The sequence below is a fragment of the Lepisma saccharinum genome, chromosome 2 (assembly GCF_977018435.1).
Source record: "Lepisma saccharinum chromosome 2, izLepSacc3.1, whole genome shotgun sequence".
Lineage (NCBI taxonomy): Eukaryota > Metazoa > Arthropoda > Insecta > Zygentoma > Lepismatidae > Lepisma > Lepisma saccharinum.
Window position 1 is genome coordinate 193,890,007 of NC_139230.1, and position 27,415 is coordinate 193,917,421.

General features: G+C 39.2%; 1 protein-coding gene across 1 annotated transcript in view; it reads right to left on the reverse strand.

Annotated features, from left to right (window-relative positions):
- LOC145983817 (uncharacterized) overlaps positions 1–27,415 on the reverse strand; it is a 107,838-nt gene that overhangs the window by 11,778 nt on the left and 68,645 nt on the right. The window lies entirely within an intron of this gene.

A 27,415-nucleotide genomic window follows, 5' to 3' on the forward strand; every position in this document is an offset into this window, starting at 1 on the left:
ACAAGGCATATTTTTCCTGCATTTACTTGGGTCCCCCCGATTGCGCAGTGGTAGCGTTGTCGCCTTGTAATGAAGAGGTCCCAGGTTCTAAACCCGGTGGAGACACAAAGTGGTTTGGATCCCACTTTAAACTGTAGGTCCAGTCCCGATTAGCAGAAAGTGCTATTAAAACACCAAATCAATCAATCCTGCATTTACTTGAAAGGTGAAAACATATCAGCATCAAAGGACGGAATTAGCCGAAGTATGATTGAAAGTCGAACTCCACCTAAGAAAAATAGAGAGAATGAATTTGATGTTTAAGATTCACCAAGATGAGAAAAATCCATTGGCCCTGTTATTTAATTTTCAATAGTAAGGGAGCGGTCGGAGAGTGGTGACGCAATGAGCTCTTTACCATGTAATCCAGCCCCTGCGTTGCCAAAATGTTCAGCATTCTTCAACAGATGGTCGTCACCTTCATTCAGTGCTAAGCATTATCATTATGAACGTCACACATCGAAAGTCGAGATGTAATATTTATCGTTGTTGAAGCTTTTGATAACGAAGGAGTGAAGGAAACTGGCAACACGGCGGTACTCGGGTAAATGCGGAAGAGAGAGGAGAAAATAAATTAATGTCATTGACGGATCTACATATTTTGGGCAAACATCGCTTAAGGTCCCTTCAATGTAAAATACACAAGTGTGTGAAAGGAAATGTCAAAACCTTTGCTGCTATTCCGTTTCTTCAATGTATGTATATATTGTTCGTGCGTGCGGGCCCATGGAAAAATTTTATTTTGTTATTTAGCGTCGCTTTTTTACAAAGTGTGTCTAATCGCGACGATGAGGATGAGTGATGATAGGATGAAATTACGGAATGGATGCAGCAACACTCACAAAGAACAGCCATGCCCAGGCAGAGATGCGAACCCGTTACCACTGGCGTCGTAAACTCTGTGCTAACCACTTCGTACGGAGGTCGGTATATCTCTGGATTTTTTACGGATAGTTTTAAGTCCATTTTTATGCACAGGTAGGCTAAATGGGACTGGACCTAAAGTTTTAAAATCAGATCCGAACCACTATGTGCTCCACCGGGTATCGAACAAGGTATACCTCTGAAGAGGAAGGTAGAATTGGAAAGGTAGAGTTTTGCAAAATCATGGACAGATGAAACTTTTGATGAGTCACTTATGAGAGATGTCTAAAGATAAAACTCAGCTGGGAATGATGGACCAATAACTGTTTCATAATATTTCTACATTTGCTCGTTATTACTTTTAATTTGTCAAGCTTTGGACTGGGTATGCAGTAGTGTTTAGGTAAGCAAATCAGGTTTGATGGTTCCCAATGTAAATAGTGATTTCGTTCTATCCACGGGATTTTCGTCCCTTGCTCCGCCTGTCTGTTGCAATTATTACTCATTCATTGGACAAACCATTCGTAATGTTAATACTATGCAGGTTCTCTCCAAGAACCAAGTACGAAGGTTAACTTTTGCATTCCGAACTCAGTCTCCCTTTGTCTAGGGGGATTAACAATTTCAAATAAGGTATTCTTACTTTTCTTTGATTGTCGTTGTAAATACAAGATTTAGAAAAATAATAAAATAATAATATTACATTTAGAAAAACTGGGAATGAAACGTTCGATCACAGGTGAGTTTCCTAAGTAAACTGTCACAGAAAAACCAACGCTGTTAATCATTTCGTTAATTCATAGTTCATAACTTTGCTATCCCGTTGTTGTTAGTTATTGCGAAAGAGAAAAGTATTTCACTCTGCAAAAGGGCAATCATAATTAATCTCTAATAATAATCGTCATGTTATATGTGGCATGAGGTATCATTTTGTTACACCTTGCTTGTAGCCCGCAGCGAAAATTAGATACCAGTCAAAATAATTCTTACGCACTACTCTCGCAGCCAAACAAATGGGAGAAGGGCAACGACTGTAGATTACGGCAGCAGATAACACCCACTTGCGCAAGCAGTGGAAGCACTCTGCCGTTGAAATATCGAATTGGGACATTTGTACAGTCACTGACATTACTGGTTTGTAATTATCCAATTGAAAGTCAATGAAATCGTTACAACCCAGAACTGTTCGTGACTGTACAGCTTGTCATGATGCAAGAAAGGACAAGTACAAAGCATGTTTTTCTGGGATTGGAAACTTGAAACGTTACCCTTGCGCGCTGCACGTAAATAAAGACGGACTGGAAGTAAAATTTAGATCTGACATTTTTGTTAATCAGGCTCACCAGAATATGACGAAGAGAAACACTCGTGTTTTAATTTTTAGTTGAAGTTTGTTGTGATGGAGAGAGTATAAGCAACATATCTTTGGTCTTTGGAAACACTCATGTAGTCTGCAGGTCATGCTAATTTCGTGTTAAAGAAAGGAACATACTAGTATTACATTTTCGGGTTAGTGTAGTATCTTTTTTATTTGTCCCTAAGTAACTTGGAGTTCTCGATTATAATTTGGCTGGTGTGTCTGTAGAGGCCCTCCCCGATGGTGTAGTGGCAACTTTACAAAGTGGATTTATAATAAAAGCTCAAGTCAATTTAAATTACCTGGTTCGTCTAACCTATTATGCACAAAACATCAACAAAACATAGGACAGCTCTATTATTCAGAAATCCTGGTAACGACGAATTGTCCATTGCCAGTGGCGGCTAGGGGGCACTTCCTCCCAATTTTTTTTTTTTTTTTGCAACTTTTATGCTAAACCTTATATACGAAGGGAAAGTAAACTGTCCTTGCCACCTTCCCCCCCTAGTTTTGGCACCTTGCACCCCAGTTTTAGAACCTAATCGCAGCCACTATCCATCACCATTTTCATTCAGTCTGTATTACACAGTGTGATTATAATGAATTGAAATAATGACATTAATAAGCAGAGGCCATTGCCCGCTTCGAACTAACGTAATTTACACCTAAAAACAACATAGGATGTACAATAGAATGAAAATGTAATGAAAATAGCGTTGGGCAATTTTCCTACCATTATCTTTGCCGTTGACTGTGCCTTGGAAGTGTCAATCCCAGAATAAAATGCGTAGGACAGCCAGTTATGGATTTTAGATACCAGGTTTCGGTGTATTGAAATACAGGTCACATCGAAGATGTACAGGGTGATCACAAAGTCCCATTACCCCCTATGTAATACATAGATGTTAGTGAGCACGAAGTCCCATTACCCCCTATGTATTACATAGATGTTAATGAATTGTTGTTTCTTATTGTTGCATTTACTGCCATCACGCCAGCAATGTTGAGGAGAATGTCCCATCGTACATGGCGGAGAATCATACTCTGTTATGAAAACGATGGTGTACACACAGACACTCTGGACTAAATCATAACGAATAATCACACTACCTCCGAGTTGTCCTCTGCCATGTTCTCACATTAATACAATGCGACCATCTACGACGATGTGGACACGCGATAGAGGGTAATGGGACTTTGTGATCACTCTACAACATATTTGTTTGATGCCAATACTTGGGGGTCTGCTATATTGATATTTCCAGCAGCCCTAATAAGTATCACGTTTCTTACAAGTTGTATTTATTTTGGTATCAGACAACGTCCTGAATTTCTGCACTTCTGTAGGTCCAGTTCCGATTAGCCTATCTATGCATAAAGTGGCCTTAAAATATAAACTCAAAACTAAAAATATATGGAGGGTGAACGTGCGCTCGTTTTTTTTTTTTTTTTTTACTAAATTGGGAATCAACACAAAAGGTATAACCTTTATGAAAATAATGCAACTTTAGACAAATTAAGTATTACTTCTATTTATACTAAGCAATTTTATGGCACTTTTCTTTGTACTGGGTTAACCGTGACTATCTTATATACTTCTAAACTGTGAATCTGCCGTCATTTTAATGTTTTTACTAATATATTATTTTAAGCGTGCCCTTCTCTCACTGACATTCGCCAGAATGCACAGTCAAACAGCTAAACAATAGGAAGGGGGACAGGGGCGTGACTTTTCGTGATAGGCAAACGACGGGTTAATTTTCCATTTCGGCTAATTATAACACACATAATACTTAACGTCGTTAACTTGTAATCAAAGGGTTCGATACTCGGTCGAGGCGTAGCCAGTTCCCACTTTAAACTGTGGCCTAATCCAAATTAGCCTTTTGTACTTAAAAAGTGGAATTAAAACAAATTCAAAAAGAACCACCACATAATATTGTTTTTTACTGAGACACTTTTAATTGATTATTGAAAATTTTCCCGTTTTTCTTACTTGATTTGGTTATGCATAGTTCAGGGCAAGGTCTCTCATAATGCACCACCTCCAGCTTTTCGGTAGAAGTTCTTCAACTGATTGAAAAAATATCCCTAATCGAGTACTGTACTTACCTGCACCACTGCAAATCGGTGGCTCGTCTGGTTTGTCATCCATGGCGGTCATTTTCAATATAGACCCTACTTTCACTCAAGATAGCAGAAGCACAACACAAAAGAACAGAATAAAACAGGACGATGGCCACAGTAAAGAAAACACGTGTCCGCAGCTCCCACGCTACGCTTTCAAATAGCACCCTCTTCATCACCCTATTTGCAATGATACATACGCTCTATATTTCGGAGTTACTGAACACATGACGGATATGCGCAAGTATTGGTTGGTGATTTTACTTATAATAATATACCATACGACCATTGATCATCGACTAACTTTATAAGGTAATTTGTTGATTAGTGAAAAGTTTCACACATGAATAATCGTACCGAGTTAGGTGGTTCTACAGATGCATGTAAAATTCTGGAATTTAGAACATTTTTGGGCAGCGTAGACGAGTTATTTCCAACACACTTGCCAAGGACAAACGCGGGCCTGGAATAGCTTGCTTTCGACTATTTATTTAGCGTGAAGGGGGACGCACAGTGACCATGTAAGAACTGCATAAAGCATGACGTCCACTGAGACCCGTAGAAACCCAGTACATGAACACGACAGACCCGTTTCCGGCGTCTCAGTGGGCGATAATCTGTAAAATAACCTGCCAAAAATTTCGTGCTTCGGTTTCGCGCGTTTCCCTGTAGTGGGCGTTACACCATTTGATTTAAGTAGAAGCGGACAGCAGATCTGTTGCCGGAAATTTCCACGTTTCGCCGCGTCTCAGTGGGCGTCAAGCTTCAGTATCTTCCTTTTAACGCGATCAGCTAACCCGCGTGGCTGAGCGAGCCGGTTTATGTTTGCAGGCAATACGACTGCAAATAGGAGAACTGAAAGGTCTGCACATGTAAATATGTTGTAGAAATTAATTCCATTCTAAGGTGTTAAATGCATTGAAAAACATGAACTTAAGATACAAAAGTGTTAAAGAAAACAACGCAAGTGGTGCTTGCTCCGCTTCCGTTACCGCACGCTTCTGAAAAAAAAAAAAAAAGGCGGCGGGAGGGTTTCGCAGTGCGTCTCGGTTATCAGCTGTGGCTCTGTTCTACACAACTCAATCGCCCGTCTGCTAGCTCACTGCCTGTTGGGGCAGATAATATATACAACTCATAATAATATTAATAGTGATAATAATAAAATCGTCTTTACTAGAGCGGGCGTGTTTCGGCCGTCTCTATCGCAAAGATAACAATGAGTCGAAGTGGTTGGTATGAGAGAAAATAAATACAGACGCTCACAAATATTCTCGTAGGGCCTAACGTTAGTGCCTCTACTCTTCAACCTTACAAGATATAAATGAATGTCACCATTAAAGAGAGTACTTTATGTTGGTTACCGAAGATACCGAAAATGTCGGTTCTCAGTATATCGATATTTAGAGGTCATATTTTCGAGTACAGATAACGGATATCGTATATCGATGGTTTCAGCAACCGGCCTCCGTGGTGGAGTGGCTAGCACAGCGCGCTACGACGCCAGGGGTCCCTGGTTCGAATCCTGGCCAGAAGATGGCTGTTTGTGCGAGTCTCTTCATCAATTTCATTAGGCTATATCAGTAGTAGAGATCTGCGCCAGTGGATGTTGCTAATTAATATTCGCAATTTAATTTGCACGTACTTAGAACTAATTTGCACGTACTTAGAGTACTTTACATTTATGTATTTGCATGTTTATAACTTTTATGAATATATACATAATTATTTATTTTATGAATATCCTATAATTTGTTAATGTTTTGGGCCTAAAAGCTTAGAAGAATCAGTTAAATTGATTTGAGGTTTTATTATAAATCCACTTTATGTACAAATATGTTAGTCATGGTGGACCTAGAGTTTAATGTTGAATTATAACACTACGTGCCTCCATCGAACACAGGACCCCTTGCTTACAAGGCACCGAGATTGCCACCATCGGGGTGGCCCTACAGACATACTGTCTGGCTACCTTAACTGAGACCATGGACGAAAGTGTTCATTGGCAAAATAGGGGCACTTTGTTCAGGAAGTGGGTTTCGTGAAAATCGTCAGCTGTTGAAAAAACAATGAAGTTTCAAACGTAGTAACATCGCCGCCAAAATACGTATAGATGTTTACGAATTATGTAAGGGTACAGAATGAAAAAAAATAACCATCCATATACTATATAAGCAAACGGAACATATCAGGAAAGTATTCATTACGTCACATTAGTAGATAAACCTGTTTGTAAACATGGAACTTTATTTTCGGTCATTCGATTTAATTGGTATCCTTAGTAAATCGTATAATTAGCACAAATGTACACAGCAGTAATCAGAATAGTATTCAACAGTATTATTATTATGCAAACTATTATAAATACAGTAAAGAAAATCTAGTAACTGAATGGTTTGTGGCATTGTGTATTATATCAAGGGTGTTTTGTAGAGTGTGCAACAGGGACCAATACGTCTTTGTTTTCTTTGTTCCACTTCGAAACGGTTTGTTACGAATTGTAAGAGACATCACAAACACAACACAGAAAGCAGTAATAAACACAGCAAGCGAACCCTACAGAGCGACCACAAGGAAAAAAACCTTGGACGAAAAGTCCCAGCGTAGCTTTCCCTTCTTCCGTTCAGCTCGTGCCATAAGGAAGCCTGGTCCACTCTCCCCCTCCCCTCCTCGCAGGAGTACGGTGCACAGGCTTTGCGGGTCTGCGCAGGTTTTTTTGCTTGTGCTTTACTATAGCAGGCAAGAGCCACAGGGTGGTGTTCTACCTGCTTCCCCTCTCGCGTTTGGAATCGTACTTTCCAGCTAGTTTCGTTTCCCTTGGCCGGACTGTACCAATCAAATTATAATTTAGAACTCCAAGTTACTTGGTGACAAAAAAAACCTACACTAACCCCCACAAAAAATACCTTACTTCACAGAATATAATACTTTAACACGGAATTATCATTACCTTCAAACTATATGAGTGTTTCCAAAGATCTGCTGCATATACCCTTTCCCTCATAACAAAGATCAACTAAAAATTAAAAAAAAAAAACGAGCGTTTCTCTATTTGCAGTCCGTCTTTGTTTACGTGTAGCGCGAAAGGTTAAAGTTTTAGTGTTTTAAACCCAGAAAAGCATGATTTTGCACTTGTCCTTTCTTGCATCATGATAAGATGTACAAATGCCTCAGCTCGATATAATTCAATTTCAGAGCTCTTCTGCTGCTTGCAGGAGTGGATGTTATCTGCTTCAGTAATCTACATTCCCTTGTTCCACCTGCCAGGCTGCGAGAGTAGTGCTTTCAATTATTTTGACTGGTATGTAATTTTCGATGCTGGCTGCAAGCAATGTGTAACAAAATTATACCTCATGTGATATAACATGGCGATTATTATTATTATTATTAAAGATTAAGTAGTGAAATAGTTTTCTCTTTCGCTAAAATTAACATAAAGAAGATAGCAAAGAATGAACTATGAATCAACGAAATTAATAACAGCGTTTGCTTTTCTTTGACGATTTAATTAGGAAACAGACCTGTGATCCAATATTTCGTTATTATATATTATATTATTCTTCTTTAAATCTCGTATCTACAAGGAAAATCAAACAAAGAAACATAAGGACGTCTTATTTGAAATTCTTAACCCCATAGCGTGAAACGAAATGTGGGAGGGACTTCTAAATGCAACAGTTAACTTTAGTACTTGGTTCTTGGAGAGAACGTGCGTAATATTAATTTAACGAATGGTTTGTCCAATGAATGATTAATAATTGCGACAGACAGGCGGAGCAAGGGGCGAAAATCCCGTGGATAGAACGAAATTACTATTTACATTGGGAACCATCAAACGTGATTTAGTTATCTAACAACCACTGCATAGCCAACCCAAATCTCAACAAATTAAAAGTAAAAGCGAGCAAATGTAGAAATATTATGCAATAGATATTAGTCCATCATTCCCAGATGAATTGTATCCTTAAACATCTCTTACAAGTGACTTATCGAAAGTTTCATCTGCACATGATTGTGCCAAACACTACCTCTCCAATTCTACCTCCCTCTACAGAGGTATAGCATGTTAGATAACCGGTGGAGGCACATAGTGGTTCGGATGTCATTTTAAAACTATAGGTCCTGTCCCATTTAACCGATCTGTGCAAAAAAGTGAACTTAAAACTATACATTAAAAAACTCCAGAGATATTCCGATCTCCGCACGGACTGCTTAGCACAGAGTTTACGAAGCCAATGGTTACGGTTCGCATCTCCCCCTGGAAGTGGGTTTGCTTTGTAAGTGTTTCTGCATCAATTTCCTAATTTCATCCTATCATCACTCATCCTCATCGTCGCGATTAGCCAAAGTGGTAGAAAAGCGAAGCTAAATAACAAAATCAAATCTTTGCAGACACACGCAAACAACATACATAAATGGAAGAAACTGAACAGGAGGAAATGTTTTGTCATTTCCTTTCACAAGTGTGTTTGTTTTACATTCAAGGGAACTTAAATAATGCTTTGCGATGGGCCAAAAATATGTAGATTCGTCACTGACAGTCATTTGTTTTCTCCTCTCCACATCGCTTTTAGCCGAGTACCGCCTTGTTGCCAGTTTCCTTCAGTGCTTCGTTGTCAAAAGCTTCAAAAACGATAAATATTACATCTCTACTTTCGATGTTTGAGTTACATGATAATACAAATGCTTAGCACTGAATAAAGGCGACGACCATCTGTTCAAGAATGCTGAACATTTTGACGACGCAGGGGCAGGATTACATTGTAAAGAGCTGCTTGCCGTCACCCACGCTCCAACCGCTCCCTTACTGTTGGGCTTATGCGCGTTGTGGTTCGGATACCACTTCTAATTATAGGTCAGCACCGATTAGCCCATCTTTGCATAAAGTAGACTTAGAACTCAATTTAGCGTGATCACAGGTTCCATTACCGAACATTTCGGTTTCTTGAAGGCAATTGGGGAGCTACGTGAAATAGAGGATAAAGATAACAGCGGCAAAGGGATTCGATGTGCTGAGCACGTGTCAACTTATAAGAAAGCCACTTAACAGGCCTTTGTTATTCAAGGCCGTTTCGCCACGGAGTTTTTTCATCGTAACTGTTTTATATAAGATTGGCGAGAAAATATTAACAAAGCATGCTATTATTGTGTTTCACGCTAATCGGAGGTGAATTCTGTTACTGGGTGATAGATGGGTGTTAAAGTTAAGAACAGTGGCGTATTTAGAAGAAGTTTTAGAGCTAGGTAGTCTTATTTTTGCTCAAGTATCCTTAAAATAAAAAAAAATCAAATTTAGGAAAATATGGCATGATCTAGGAGTGGTAAGAAATATCTGATAACCCCTTATGATTTGATTTGATTTGATTTGATTTGTTGTTTGAAGTCCACATTATGCACAGTAAGGCTAATCGTGACTGGGCCTACAGTTTAAAGTGGAATGCGAACCACTTGTGCTTCCACCGGGATTCGAACCCGGGACTCCTTTATAACCCACTTATGTTCACATCCCTTTACTGCATTTGTGAGTACGGCACTGAAAGCGTGGGGAATACTGCCCGCAAATAAAATGGAGAGGGTTCCTTAAATAACGATAACAGAAGCGGGGTGTAATGCGTGGCTTTCCTGCAAGAGCCTAAATGTCAAACTCTCTTCCACGTCCTGGACTCAGGGAGGAAGGGGGTTGCCATTAGGCTATCCTAGGCTATAACCAAGGGCCAGACAAAAATGAGATGCTGAAGGGGCAGAAGTGAAAACCACGGCAAATTGAAACGTGCCAAATCCTTTTACTTGCTTATTTCGTTAACGAAGGACTATCTAGCAATTAAATAAGTTATTTCACCATGGCCTATTTTCAAACGTCACCTAGATCATACAAACAGTATGTACAACTCTATTGTTCGAATATAAGTAATTGTTCCTCGAAAAAAGTAATGTAAACATTTTGAATGCCAACAAATAAAAGTCAATTGGGGGGATATTGGCGACCAAAATCAACATCATTGTTTATCGGTTTACCGGTTCGCGTGCAGTGTGGCTACCATAATGTAGTGTTGATTCGTTTTCCTTTAGGTGGCAGAGCAGCCCTTGGCTGAACCTCGCCCGCTGAATAAAGAAAATTTATTATTATTATTATTATTAGTGCGTGTGCGGTATTTGTGTTGTCTGGCGAAATATATATTGAAAGTGGCTGTTTCAAAGGAAAACGAAGTTTAATGAGTAATTTTTAATCCGATGTATCAATGTTTTGAACTTTACAAGTGTTATTAGTACAGAGAATGATGCAGTTAGTGAAAATGAAGTACCATGAGAACAAATTATTAATAAAAATGTCTACAGTGCCCAAAATAGAGGATAGTCCAAATTCTATATATCCCGCTCTGGATGGGCTACATTTTGCAGACAATCGGTGCTTTCGCGTCTAGACTCAGATTCAGTCTGTTTGTTGCGTACTGCCCATACATTCTTGTTATTGCCCTCACATCAATTCCATCCTAATCTTAGCGATTGACCAAAAGAGACAAAAGCGAGAAGTAATATTAGTCAAATTAATCTCTATATAACAGCAGCAAATGGCTGTGCCTTCCTCAAATTGAGGATTCCTCTCGTAGATATCCCATATAACATGAAGGTTAGGATGACTGATGAAACAGATTGTTGGAACAAAAAGAATTTCATGTACAGGTTTTCCAGGGTGCGAACCTAGGACACCGAGTTTTGTTGCACGCTACGCTAACCATTCAGCCACAGAGCCGACCTGAAATACTTTGTGCTTGCGAGAGTGATTCTCGAGACGCACACGATATAAGTGGCAAGATGAATAAGACTTGCATTGGCCCCTTCAGGTCTGCGCCGAGCATTCAACTATATCGGTATCAATACCTCAACTTTATGTGGTTTCAAGGTGAATAGTATGTATGCCCCCTATACTTTCGGTTGTTGTATTTCTGCCGTCCAACTTACAGATATGTATGTGTAACACAGTGTTAATGACCAGGGACATATGAAAAATGGGATAACCGTTAAAATAAAATAAATTATAATTGCATGATTGTGGATTAAAGGTGTTGCTTTGTTAACTGACTTTCGCAGTTATAACTACCGAAAATTAAATATTTGTGGTTAAACTCCCCTAAAATCAATTGGTAAATTGTTTTACAGTTTCACACAAATGTCAAGTTAATGTACTTGAAGCTAATATATATTTTAAGTTGGAGACATCACAGAGAGCGAAGGGGTGGTTGTTGAAAGACTGCTGAATTCGCCGCATTGTTGCTTCAAGGGAAGGGGGGGAAACTCGTTCAAAACGTAAATACTCTCATCTAAAACTAGAAATGCTAGTGGCAACAAAGAAAGACAGGAGAATTGTTTTCAGCACTCTGTCCTCAATATTTCGCATGCATGTACTATATGACAAGCAGCAACTTGAACTTTCCTAAAGGATAAATGAAAAATCTGCTGCTACCAGGGGCTCTAGTTTCTACACTAACTCCGTGCTATTAATTCGAGGAGACGGTTGTTTTCACATATTGACTCACATGCTAGTCATTTATGAAAATCCGCGCTTTTGGTAGATCATTCCCAATCAGTGACATGAATAGATATTGATACTTTTTAACATTAAAATTCAAGAAGCAATTTTTTAATGAATAATTTCCTATTTTGTTGCAAATAATTGCAAAATTATCATCATAATAAATAGGGAACGAATTATTTCACGAGTGTTACACACGTCATATTTTATTATTCTCTAAACCTCAAAATAATATGTTAATATTGAATCAATGCTTTTTCTTGTTCACATCACAGCACCTCCAAATTAACCGCGATTGAGGGATGTGGGAGGCCCTACACATCGTTTTATCTAGTCTAATAGATAGTCTTGTCATTGTTAAAAGACTAAACAAAATGCAGGACTACATTTAGAATATAATCGTTATATTTGCACCTTCAATCACTGCCTCAATCACTGAAGGTGCAATGTCTATAAAGTGTTTGCAACACGCTCCGAAACGTTTGCCGTAATCATTGCAATGGGTGTGATTTCGCGCAAACAATTGTCGGGGAAGTTGTTGGCTGAATATCATCCAATGGAAACAGCCGCTGAGGTTCTAATGGTGATCAAACGCCTAACCGCACCATTAAATGTGATACCGTTACCACTACGCCATTGGGGAGAATTGCGATAGCAGAAAACATTCACACTTTTTCGCCATCTTTATTTGCAGTTGAAGTTAATAATATAGCGAACTTGAATCATATTGGGAGTACTGTATTCCCAACTAATTGCCCCCATGCACACGCCACTGTTGCTTGTGTATATAAGTGTTCACTCACTTACAAGCGAAACCGAAACTCGAGCTCTCAGCGAGACAACTCCAGGCGCCTTGAAACAGATAACGGTTAAGCCACTGAAGGTCGTTGGAACATGCATTTCTACTGTCGTGGCCTTTGAGCCACTGCTTTGGTTGCGATGAAGTATTTTGGCAGGTGTCCTATTTCGCTGCAGGATACATGCAAGGCTTAACAGAATAATGTTAATGATATGCATATGATATAAAATGGTGACTATTATTCGGAAATTAATACATGATTTCTCTTCTGTAGAGTGTAAGAATTTTTTCTTCCGATAAAATTATCAACAATGAAATAGTAAAAAAAATATTTAACCAGAAATGAAGAAAGTGAATAACAACGTTTGCTTTGCTTTTGATATATTACCAAAGCAATTACCGACCTTTTTTTAATACTGTCGATACTGTGCGCAAATGCAGTCAGTACCCCTTCCCCAAAATGATATGTTTACTGTCTCTTTATATATCTCTGGCTCTAATTGATTATTTATTTGCCACGTAAAACAGATGAAACTGACGTAGGAATTCGAACCCAGAATTTATTGTGCTAATATAATGAGTTGACCGACATTTAACAATCGTGGCGTCCTTTAACTTTTCCAGGCAGTCATAACCGAGATATATAAAACAACGTTTCGATTATAATTTTGTTGGTTAAAGTTGGATAATTTTTCTTAAGTAACGAAAACGCTTTGCTCGTTTCCGAATAGCACCTTTCAGTGAACAAATTGATAAATTGATCGAGTTCGTGTTTTAAGTCCACTTTACATACAGTATGGTTAATCGGGACTAGACGTACAGTTTAAACTGGGACCCGAACCATTTTATGTCTTAACTGGTTATCGAACACGGGACTCCTTGATTACAAGGCGACGACGTTTACTACTACGCCAACAGGGAGTCCCAGTAACCAATATATATATATATACTTTTTTTGTCTATAAAACACCCGATATTAACACACTTTCAAACAACATCTTGTACATATGAAGCAAATTAAAATTGATATGTGAGGGCATAGGAGTGCGCACGGTGGTTGCCAGTGGTGCATGAACACCTCAAAATGCGTCCTCAAAAAATTAAGAATGTAGAAAGAACCATTATAATAATGAAAATAATGTCTTCCCTACTGTCTCGAGATTTGAATTTTAATGGTCGAATCTTTCTAAAGTTAAAGCCAGAAGAGTGAAACGACTTGCAGCCAAAGCTGGAATCCGCCTGGAAAGATGACCTTTCGTTCGGGATTCACCACTGATAAGAGGAAACCCTTGATTGCTTAACGAGTGTCAAGCAAACTATTTTGACAAAACAATAATAATACAATGCCAACAATACCCACAATAATTTGCAAAATGATCTACGTAATCAGTGCGATGTGTGTAGTGGTGCAACAGTCTACGTTAGAGAAAACAGGGTTTGAAGTAGAGTCCGATTGATTTGATTTTTTTAACGTTGCATTTCTTCTACTTCTGGCTAATCACGAAGATGAAGGTGAATGATAATAGGATCGGATGGATGAAGCAGTATTCGAATGAAGGGGTGAACCGGGGAATTCCCCCCCTCTATTTTTCCCATGCCCTGCTCTACATTTATATTTTCATTCCCAACCATGGGAAGAAAATTTCCCCCCTCTGAACGTGTACTTTGAATGGAATGACAGTCATTCACTGTTTGAGTCATAATTTCGAGCTTGCTCTTCAAGATGTTTTTAAGAAAGATAGCCATTGCACCCTAAATATTTTATGGATGCACTTTATTTTATGTTCAGTCAAAACAGAAAAAATTAAAAGGATCTGTTCTAGAGTGGTCAAGCAGTAGAAACAACAATGATGGAAATTAACGAAATGTTTGACATTTCTTGGGTGCCATCAAATCAATCTGTGTGGGTAATAATAAATAATTATCTGGTTCTTGTACATTTCTCTTCGAATCGTGAACTCAGTGCAGCTATCAGTTGAAAAGAAATGGAAAGTGTCAAGGAATGCTGAAGAAAGTACCAACTTAGTTATTTGTAGTACAATTTTGACTTTTCCCTGTTTTATTAGATTTCCTCAAACAGTTTCCATTGCCTCTTCAGAGAAGAAGTGCACGTCAGGAACTGGCTGTGGCAATAAAATCACTAGCGTCCCGTGTTTTAGCGAAGTACAAACTTTTCAACCTTACAACATTTATAGTATTCATCACAAAGTAGGTAAAATATATCAATATTCTCATTATTATTATTATTACATTTACTAGACATGGCATACAGTTTTTCTTGCATGTCAGTTGCGTTACTGAATTCTAATTAGATTTATTTATGTGTAAATAACGTAAATATCTTCACAATAATAAGAAAACGTGTGCTAATGTGAAAACTCATACTCATAAACCATAAGTTAAAATTTCATCTTCACACATCTTATGGTTTCAGTGAAAGGGGAAAATTAACTTGTGACAAATAGGCTAACATTGTCCAGATAGTCAACTGAAACACCCCTTTAGGCACTCCCATATGCATTAGTCTGCACATGCACGTGTGTAGCGGGAGGAGAGAGAAAGGAGAGCGTATATTTGAAAAATTAATTAACCAAATGTATAAGTGACATTTCCAGAAGCTGAATATGTATTCCCCGGCATCATGATGCATGACTGAGACTGCGTATCGTATCGTTATCTAAATAACGACGGAGAAAAGGATGCTCGACCGGTAATGACACACTACTAATTGATTAATTGATTTGATTTTACTTCACTTTTCTTCCACTTTTGGCAAATTGTGAAGATGAAGATGAACTCTAGTTTTATCCCGATATTTTAGTCAAATTAGTCATCACGCACTGTTATTTAAAGGAAACCCTTCTTCCACAACTACATGAGTTTGAATAGAAAAGAAAACCGATAAGAAACGCAGATATCTGCTGGTAAAAGAGCGTTATGTGTGCGCTTTAAAAATGTACGAGAAACTTTTTTTTCCTCCGTGATTAACACAACTCCCAACTTTTTAGTCGCTTGCCGCCATTAGGCTTAGCTTACAAAATGTCACAGGCTCAACTACAGTGTTCGCCTCGATCAATACTCTCATCAGAAGCAATGTAGGATAAAACGAAGAAAGAGTATTTTATATATGCCTTAGAGTGTCATAGTAACGCTTACTCTCCTTTCTCTTAAGTTGTTGAAATTAATATTCCACATTTGATTAATTAAAAATTATTTATTTATTATGGTGGACAAAGGACTGATACTTTCTTAATACTGATACTTTCTTAATGCCACTCGGCCACCCAATATTTAATAACATTTTAAGACGTTTCAGGCGAAAGTATCCCATTTCCCAGTTAATCCGTCCATGACTAAATTTACATTGGAGGAGCTATTTTACGCTTAATGGAGAGAGTTTCTTCTATCGCTGAGTCCCATTTTGGTTATTTTATGTTGCTCTTCACCGTAGAATGATGAAGTAATGGCATGATAATTGCACAAACACAATGAATCGTCTATGCCTAATGTACGTATGCCAATAAAATTGCTTATAATGATAGGTTTGATTAGATATATGGACCGTATTCGACATCCACACACGATATTTAAACGTGACTGTATGCTTGCTTTTGGCGCAGGTGGAACTCGTATTTCTCGTGCTTCACTGCAGGGAGAAAAATCCCGAAATAAGAAAGGAGCGGAGTCCGGTAAAAAAAAAAAAAAAAAAAAAATCGCAAAAACGAAAGGCTAATTGTCTATGAACTTGGACGCAAAGAAGCACCAGCAGATTTCTTGGATGACGTGGAAGTAGAGGTCAGGTGACCAACAGTTAGCGTGATTGGGTGGTTACAAAGGATGAGATTTAGAAAACGTTTTCTTCTTCGCTCCACTCGCGAAACAAACATTTCTGTAAACTCCACATCAAGTTCATACTCTCTACTTTCAATTAAATATTTATTCAATTATGCACTATTCAATTAATATTGAATTTGTTTGAGATGAAAGATTCTATTGACATTTCCATTAAGAGACACGATTTTATTCTTGTAAATTTACTGTACTGGTTCTCTGAGAAATTAACACTATCAAAAGGTAAAGTGCTCCCCTGTGCTTAGCACCACGCCATGAAGGCGTATAGGGGGGTGTGAGGGTAACGCCCCACACTTTCTTGATCCGGTCGTGAGTGCTGGTGATGTGATCAGCATCATGCCCCTGTCCCCTGTTATTCGACGCTGGGTGGGCGCCGGGGCCGCTTCCAACGTTAGAAAAGTTCCCGGATTTGAACCGGCCGGGGATCGAACATGGTAGTCAGACGCGTTACCGACTGAGCCACCGCGGCCTTCTAAAATTAACACTATGGTCATTTTAAAAAGGAATGAAATAAGTGACTTTGTCCTTCGCTCTCTTTGTTGAAATATAGTATATTCGCAAAAGCCACGTGATGCGACCTCATCCTCCCCCAAGCAAATAATTACAACAAAGGTAAAATTTTAGTTAAGTGGGGAAGTGGCTAGCACATCGCGCTGCGATGCCAAGGGTCCAGGGTTGGAATCCCACTCGGGCTTGGTTGTTTGTGAATGTCCATTCATCAATTTCATCACATCGTCACTCATCCCCATCTTCGCAAATTAGACAAGAGGCACAAAACGCGAAGTAAAATAAACTAAATCAATCAATCAATCAATCACATCGCGCTACGACGCCGGGGGTCACGGGTTTGAATCCCGGCCTGGGCATGATGTTTGTGAATGTCCATTCATTAATTTCATCATGTCATCACTCATCTCCATCTTCGCAAAGTAGCCAAAAGTGGTACAAAAAGCGAAGTAATATAAAGCAAATCAATCAATCAATCTATTGTAGTTGACTGAAGGGTATCCTAAATCTGTTCACGCCCAGGGCGCAAGAATCTTAACATCTGTATTGTGAGTGACATTTCAGAACGTTGAAAAAGGTGAAAACTTAGTTTCAGCAATATTTTTTTAGGGTCGCTTCAGTAGATTATAGTGCACACTGAGTGTGCACAGAAAATATGTAGTGAGTGGCTTTGCAAAAGTTCTGCGGATACTGCCTTTGCGTAAGCATTTTCTTCCTTTCCTTAGGTGAAGACAATACAATAATAGCTTAATGTGGCTTCGAGAGGAAAGAAACACGCGATAAGACAAGCTGTCTGTGTCGCTTGTCGCTCGCGTATTGCTCGAATTGGGCTTTTATAATCCTGTTGTCTCAGTCCGTTGTTCGCAGTGAATGTTTAGCTTTAGAGAGATTTCACACCTTGCGACAAACGACAGACGACAAGCGACACGAGTCGCTTGGAAACGAACCCCCAGTAATCAAGTGAAACTTTCCAACAGAAGCGACAGAACAAACCGCACGTGCCGCTTGTAGCTTGTGTGTCGCTCAAACTGGCCCGTGTTCTCAATACCGTCCATGGTGTCGCTTGTCGCTTACAGCTTCTGTGTGAATTCTCCGTATCGCTTGTCGCCTGTTGCTTCCAGCTTCTCGCTTTGTAAGGGAAATTTCACACTGAAGCGAAAACGACACGTAACAGGCGACAAGCGATTAACCACTTTTGGTTAATCGCGGCGATGAGTGATAATCACATGAAATTGATGAAAGGGCAGTCACAAAGAATATCCATGCCCACGAGTGACTCGAACTCGGAAACTTTAATGACGGGATCCAAAATCAAACACTTAACGCACTTGACCACATTGGCCATCGAGCTGGCACGAGTTTCTTTGTAATTCATCCACAAAGGCAGGAGGAAGTTAATCTTTTATTGATGGATTACGTTTTCCCACGACATTAGATTCTATCCTTTTACAATGTCTAGAAAACAATTTCAATTTTTCAAAAATAAAATATATCTGAGTTACGGTTTTCTAAACACAAATCACTTCAGGTAGAATATATCTGCAGTTTTCCCATAGTTTGTGGACAGTGAATTACGTGGGAAATGTTGATTTGAACAGAGTTGCCACACTCATCTTGCCTACGGTCCCATCAAATTTATCATTCATTTTTAATGTTGCGGTTACCATAAAGACGTAGAAAGCGACGTCAAATATCAACAGCTGCATCCTACATATACTAGACATATATAAGTTATTATGAACACGCCATTATAAATAACAAACATCTGTGGAAATTTGAAGGTATGAAGGATAATAAGTGTTGGTGGCGTAGCGAAATATTTCATACGTAAAATTGCATTTATTTTCCCACAAGCAACTTTAGATTTCAATGTAGCGTGATTACTTTTTGATATTTGATACTTGATGATAGTCATGATTATTTTTGCTTGATTTGTATAACGAAATTTATTGTTATTACGTGCTGTAAACTTCTTCATATTATTGCCTAGGTCTTATTTCTTGCTTTTTCCTAATACCCAACTGTAAATGGTTGATAGAACCAAGATATGTACGATTAAAACTTAATACATTTCCCGTAAGTTTGCCTTGCTACGGAGACTCGCAAGCTTGACATACCTCTTGGTCAAGTCAGAGCTTGTAGCGGCTCCTGGCCAATGGGAGACCGCTGTGTATCGGAATGCTCTTTCTATAATACTCTATAATCCTTTGTCACAGTATTCCAGCTCCATCTGGCAAGGCCGCGCCCAAAACTCGTTGTCTTTTGCCGAACTTTCTGTTTAAATGTTTGCATTCAAAGTAAAAATATAAAGAAACAACATACAAATACTTACGCAGGGATATTAGCATTGATACTCGTATATGCGTATAATACATTTTCCTATATACCGTGCGTCCATTTCGATCTGCAGCCGAGAGATCGGGAGAAGCGTGGCGGGCGGCGCTGGCGGAGATGCCGACATTTGCGGCCTGAAATGCCCGCTTATTTTTATGGACATACTCGAAAAAAAACCCGTTAGTTACTGTAGCTTACCCCAGAATTCATTAAGTTAAATTTGATGTAACTCGTATTTCTGTAGGTCTAATGGTAAATTTCTAATTGTAGTGAAAACTCGAGTAGTCATAATTTTTAATCGGACAGTAGTGCGCCGGATTCTTTCTTTATTGTTTCCTTTATGACGCAGCGTTTGTGCGAGAGATCGTGATGATTAGAAATAAAGACATATCGCTGTTCAGGAACAGCACATGTTAACACCTTGTATTGATTGCTTCAATCAAAATTTTTGGGTGCGTCGGCACATCAGGCCATTTTGCACCCTTCAATGAATGCGGGGAAGATTCCCTTATCTAAAACCCTTACTTCAATTTTAAAAAAAATATTAAAAAAAGGAGTGTAAAAAGCCCCTCAAGAAAGGTTAAAAATACAGGTTGTAAATGAACCTGCATTAAACAAACACAACACATGAGAAAGGTAAGGATATTTAAAAACTACCACAGAAGCAGTGGAACAGACCTGCTCTTCTCATTTTTTTTTTAAAAAAAATTGTCTAAAACATTGACATTGTCACCCAAAGAGGATGACAAATCCTTAGGGAGGTTAAATCCCTGTCTGATGTGACTAAAATCGGCACATTCGAGAAGAATGTGTCGAACGCTTAAAACAACGTTGCAAGTACGGCACAAAAGAGAGCCCAGTTCTTGCAGCAAACGTCGATGTGTTAGACGACTGTGTCCGATTCGGAGCCGCTTTAATATTACTTCTTCTCGCCGCTAGGGACGAAACGAGGAAGCAGGGATGGGCTTGATAGCTCGCAGCTTGTTTCCCCTTATCTCGTCCCACTCGGCCTGCCACGTGTGAAGAACCGAACAACTAAAACATTCTGCAGGTCCCTAAATGGCCTTGTAAATGAATCGCCTGTTCTTTGTCTCCTTATCACATTTTAAGTACAAGCACCTTTTAACTCTTTCAGCAAATGCTAACTTGATATATAAATAGCAGGTGTAAATATACTAATTAGTTTCATAATTTAAATTAATACTATAAATATGGACGCTTATAACACGTACGCAAAGTTCAGAACTATTCAATAAAATAGGTTGGATCTTGGAGAAACGGGAAGATTTCAATTTATCGTTACTATTATTATTGTTTTCTTTCACTTTCGGTCTCGGAATGGAGTCTTCATGCACGACAGTGTGTCCAAAGTCACCTGTATTCCTAAAATTGCGTACATTTTTCTGGCAGAGACAACATAGAAATCAGGTTAGATTATCATAAGCCATATAACTCCACACTTACATGATTGATTGATTGATTGAGTTAGTGTTTTAAGACCACCTTATGCGCAGTAAGGCTATTTGGGACAGGCTATTTGGGACTGGGCCTACAGTTTAAAGTGGGATACGAACCACTATGTACCTCCACCGGGTATCGAACCCGGCCACACTACCATGACATATATGCCTTCAGTCATGGCGCAATGCACGGGAAATTCTGCACCTTTACTTCGTTTGCGCTTAATTCTTTCCATTTGCGCTTAAAGCGTTCGTGTTTAAACTTTTCGTGATTATTCTTCTTGTGCTTATTTATTAATTTTGGTACGCGATCGTTTCGTTCTGCATTTCTTTGAAATTTAATGGGACTCGATACACTGACATCGTGTCATTCAATGAAAAACTGCTTGAGAAGACTTGGCTTTCCTAGGCAAGTTGCGCCAAATAGTTTAGTAGCGTCCACTTCCAGGGTGGGGCAAAGGTCTCTTCTCAGACACAAACATTGCTTTCTAAGATTCTAGGGGATCGAAAGCACGTAATATCAAAAACACTTGATTCAGTTAACATGTATTGATTATTATTATTATTATTATTAATAATAATAATATTATTATTAAAAGTGTAACATATAGCGAATACATTGCATTCAGTTAGAGAAGTTGCCAGTGAATATTGAGTAATATTTGTGCATTCATACCGTAGGTGGAGGGAGAACAAAGAGAACAACAAAATTCGACACACCCTTTACACATCATTAAACTTTTAAACCTGTCGGACGTCTTATTTTAGGAAATGTATATACTTTATTTGAAAGAAAGTTGTGGGAGTTGCTGCTATGTCATTGGCCACCGCTGAAACTTATTTGTGCAGTTATAAGCCCTACGAAATGAACCCCAGTTCAAAGGGGGAAGGGAAGGGGGGGGTGATGGACGGCGAGGTTCATGCAGTTTATGGACAGCACCAAACGTTGTCGTCTGCCAGGCCAGTGTTCTTTAAAAGTCATTTGTATATTATAATTATTTTACGTCACTTTTTTGCCACTTTTGGCTTATCGCGACGATGAATGCTGATTATGTTGTATGGATGAAGAGACAAAAAAAAAAGTCTAGGCTGACGGGACTCGAACCCGGAGCATACGGTGGCGAGCTCCTGCAGTCAACCAATCAGCGTACTCGCTCACAGACTACAACCTTTAGACAGAGAGTATGCTTTAGAAGTGGGTGGAATTAATATTTTCATACCGTTCCGCTCAGGAAATTACGACAACCATTGATTGAAAATATAAACATATTTTAACTGGCGTTAAAAGTGATCTGTAAGAATGTCCGTTTAACATTCATATTGTTTGAAGAATAGAATTTAATAGGTCGGTTGTTATAACTACAATTAAAACTTTGTTGAAGAGTTTGTTTCATGTTATAAGATTATAATTTATATTATTATGATAGTATTGGAGGCAAGGCGTTAATTTTCAACCGAAAATTTCCAATCGGTTGTTTGACGAATGGGCTAAAAAACAGAACACTGATCGGCGCAGAACATGTTGACCATTCACATCTCTCCAGTAAAGCTCGGATCACCCTCCCCCCATGGTCCGGTCAAGGTTCGTTCAATCGCGCTCAGCTCGAGGTCCGGTCACGATCGGGTGGAAATAATATTTGACCGGAGCGTGAGGAGGAGGAGCTTGACTTTGCGAAGCTCGGTCATTGATGTGAACGTCTGATAGGTTCAGCCCCGTTGCAAAGAATACGTGACCAAGTTTTGTGCGAGAAGATGAGCCTTCAGAAGGCAACGACCTATTGTAACAACTGAAAAAAAGGCGAGTAATTATGAAATTGATTGATGGGGCCATTGAGCAATAAAATCCCACAATATTTTCCTCTCAGTTCTGTTTTTAAAACATTGGTCCAAATATGTGATTTCAAGAACCTGACTAAAATAAATTTAAGAAAAAAAAAAACTGACCGAAACAACCAAATTACAATTAGCAAATGAAAGAAAGTTAAATAGGGAACTAACCACAAGTACGATCCGTAAACACTAGTTGTAACTACATTTTTTCATCTCGTTGCATCAATTAAAATCCTTAAGTCAAGAAGCTAACCTATTGGCGGTCATATTTTCCCGTACAACCAAGTTGTCATTTTTGTGTGTGCAAAGGGAAGGGAGGTGGTGGTTGGTCGAACCTCTGCCAAGGGAAAAATCATTTTTGATAAGTGGCCCCGAATCAAGATTAACAACGAACTTGTTCTTCGTTTAAGGAAAATTACTACCTATTTTTTTTTAAAAAAAAAAAAGTCGAGGAAAGCCACGTTCCACACGATGCGCGTAACAATCGGGTCGTTGAAGCTAGGCTTACAGCCTGCTGTATATTTGTCATGTGTTGTGTGGGAAACTTTCTAATAAAAGAGATGGTCAACAATGTCGATGTGAAACAATGAGCCCGAAATTTTTTATGTCGAACCTAGATCGACAAAGTAGTGTTACCATTGCTGACATTTACAGTTTTGCACATTGTACTTGCAAATAAACGCTGTGCTTTCTGTGACGTCACCTGTGCTGTTTGGGTCTGTGATAACGACAAAGATTTTTCTGATTTGATTTATTTTATTTTCCTTCGCGTTTTGTACCTCTTGGCTAATTTGCGAAGATGGGGATGAGTGATGAAATGATGAAATTGATTAATGGACATTCACAAACAACCAAGCCCGAGCGGGAATCGAACCCGGGACCCTTGGCTTTGCAGCGCGATGTGCTAACCACTCGGCCAGAGAGTCCGGCAAGTGGTGTTGAATTTCCAAAAAATGAAGAAAGAACAGTAAAAAAAATCAATAAATTATTATATGTGGGCCTATGAACCCCGCCCCCCGCACAGGGAAGTAAGTTTCTCGTACGGCACGGGTAAGAAAAGTACATCGGGAGACAAGTTTGGATGTTAGTACCTATCCAAGAGAAGAAAGACAATCTTATCATTGAAAAATGTGGAATATTTAGCTCGAACGAATGAATATGTGTAATATTTAATATGTATTATAGTTTTATTTTCCCCATACTATTAACATTCTTCATACTATCCGTGAATGATTTTTGAGTTGTTAAGTTCATTTATACAAAGATAGGTTAATCGGGACTGAACCTACATTTTTATTTGGGATCCGAACAAGTATGTGCCCTCCCACCCACCCCGGGTATCGAATCTGGGAGCTCTTGATTACAAGGCAACGACGTAACGTTTACCACTATCACTAATATTTCATTTATACGATTTTTCAATTTAATGTTGCTAACAAAATGTATTTTTTCGTTATTGATATTATCATTCTTCATAATACTCAGTCATTGTTATGTGCCCCTACGTGCGCCCCTATATCCCGCTAAATCCGCCAGTGTATCAGTCGACAGCACCTATCATTGCTCTGTGTTTCTCTTTAACCCCTTGGCTATGCCTGCCGTGGTTTGTCGACGAGTCTGCCCTCTTGCGCCTGGAACTAGAAGCTAACACACGTGGTTGGGGACCGTTAGCTGATTTCCCTCTCCTTCCGTCCTTGTCGACCGTACACGCATGCGCACGTACCTCGGAAAGTAAGTGCATCTGACGCTGTGTATGGGAGCCCGCCATCTGCAACGAATTCTAACGACCATAACCGTCATTTGTGTATCGCAAAATTGTCAAAAAAAGCTACACTAGCGCCACATACCCCCCCGTCCCGACCCTCAAGTTTGTGTATCGTGGTTTGTGTGTAGCATATCCGAGGTAAAAATAACTTTTCGCTGGAAACAATTTTCTGGGCTATTTACAGGTCGTAGAGTCCAAAAAATTGGGAGAGCTTTCCGAGGTACCGTCATTTTTACCTCGGTTAAATTTTTTACCTCGGAACGTTGGTGTTTAATCTCATGGGGCACCTCGGAACAACGGATTTGCGAACTCACACAAAAACACACAAAAAAAGTGATTAGCGGAAGTGCAAACCCAGCGAACTTCCAGTGCAAATCTCGTCCAGTTGGTCGGGTTCGTCACGGACAGTGAAATCCATTCTGCAAGTGGCAATATATCGATAAATAAGCTTCAATGTTCGTGCAAACTGCTTTGATGGCATACCAAATGAGCTGTGCCGTTCACAGTTCTCCTCTCCGCTCTCTCGCACATAAAACACCTAAATGGGAGCCAAAAAAGTGATTAGCGGAAGTGCAAACCCAGCGAACTTCCGGTGCAGAAATCTTATCGAAGTCGAGATGTATCCACAAAATGGCGGCTTCGACTAACAGCTGATAAAACACATGCACTCTCATGCTCTGTTCACGGCTTCTGATTGGCTGCTCAGCCGAATGTAATACTGCTTACGTCAGTTTCAAGTCATCAACATTAAATTAGTTTGAAACTGTTGTTTCATGCAATTTCCACATTTCTGTAGGCTTCTAAATCAAATATTTCCATTAATCACATTAAATTATAAGAATTAACAACACGTAACATATTATTTAACAAAAAAATACGATTATATCATTATATGTAATTTAACATTACGATACATTCTTATGGTTTTACACATAACATGAGCATTACAAAATGAATTATGGAGTATCAATTTAATTGCAATTAATATCCTGAGACATAAAGAATAATAACATTTACAGTTTATCAATTAGACAAATTTTAGGACTGGTTTGAATCTGCCTTCTTAATGGTAACACATTGCAGGCAATGTGTAATATATAAGCCCGATATGAAAGTTACTGTTTGAAGGGGGCGAACGGGCAGAGTATCCAGTGTTGTTCATTGGACACCTGTATACACACACAAATGAATTTCGGACTGATGTTAGGGTGCTGGGCACTTTGAAGGTTCGTCCCTTTTTGATATTTTGTCTCCATCGGGTAACAAACCCAAGAAAGCTTGATTAAAAGGCGAGGACGTCACACAAGCACGAAAGCAAAATTTTATACTCACATTTAATGTGTGTGTGTACTGTCCATCCTTCTAAAAAAAGGTAAAAAAAAAAAAAGGTAAAGTGCTCCCCTGTGCTTAGCACCACGCCATGAAGGCGTATAGGGGGTGTGGGGGTAACGCCCCACACTTTCTTGATCCGGTCGTGAGTGGGGGTGATGTGATCAGCACCACGCCCCTGACCGCCTTTACCCCCCAGGGTTTCCCCCAGGTACCCATGTTATTCGACGCTGGGTGGGCGCCGGGGCCGCTTCCATCGTTAGAAAAGTTCCCGGATTTGAACCGGCCGGGGATCGAACCCGGGACCTTTAGCATGGTAGTCAGACGCGTTACCGACTGAGCCACCGCGGCCAATAATATATTATTCCCTACATTTAATTAAGTTTTCGCAATTTCTTATTTATATTAATTAATCGCGTCGACGATAATAAATAATGAGTTGATGAAATCGATTAAAGAACAATGACAGTGACATGCCTACCATGCTGCGCGGCTCTTCTCCTTAGATTCCATAGACAGAGTATATATTTTGGGGGTATCCGCCCCAGTGTCTCGCATTTAATAATAACATAACAATAGGTAAATTAATTATTATTATTGAATGACCAGAAAAAGAAGCATGTACTCACTATCTGTTTTTGTGTGTAGTTAATATCACTAACATTTGGGTAAAAATAACTGCCTTACCAAAAATATTAATGTCAATTCTTTAAAAGGCATTGATTAACGAAAAGGTTGTTAGGTCCACCTATGAAAAGTAACGTCCCTGATCACTATTTTTGTGTATTATTAGTAATAGTGACACGCATAATTCTCACAGGAGCTGTTCACGGAAAGCTGTAAATTCACAATCGAATCCTTGCTTCTGTGAAAATCATTCAACTTCGTATAATACAACAGCAACACGTGCTTTGCTTATTAGATTTTGTAATTGGTTAGTCTCTCGGGAGGGTCCCCTTCCCTAAATAAGCCATTGGCCGGCAATTATCTGGGCGCAGGTATAACATTGCATGCTAGATCAATTGTTACTAGCATTCAGACAGGTGTGAAGAGAATCTCGGGTGGTGACTACTACATTGTGTATGAGGGAGGAGGGGACACAGCAGCCTTACAATGATACAGATTCTAGCTACATGGAGAACAACTGACCAAGGGACCGGTTGTATGCCCAGGATTTTCGAAAGGAAGGGGTTATGTACACTATTTCGGGTAGTCAACCCTCATTTCGCCATCTTTTCCTACCTTTGATGTCCTTTTTTAGGAATACTGGACCAAAGGGAGGGGGTTATAACCCCACAAACCGCCCCTTGGGCACGCCACTGCAAGGGACCATAAAAATATTTAAGACTTATAGTCTAAAAAAGGCAAGAATATGTGCTAACCACCATTTTTGGACACTACAAAATCCTCCCAATAGGTCTAATGTTCTATAGTTCTCAAAGAAATTGTTGTACACTAGCATGTATAAATAAATCCATGTGTAAATACTTACTGATCAACAATCACACAACAATTTGTAATTAGAAGTGATTTTCCATTCCTCAGCGACAAATATTAAGTAAGAACGATTGTACAACCAGCAGCAAAGATAATAGTAGACAATTTGCTATCATAATCTTCATTT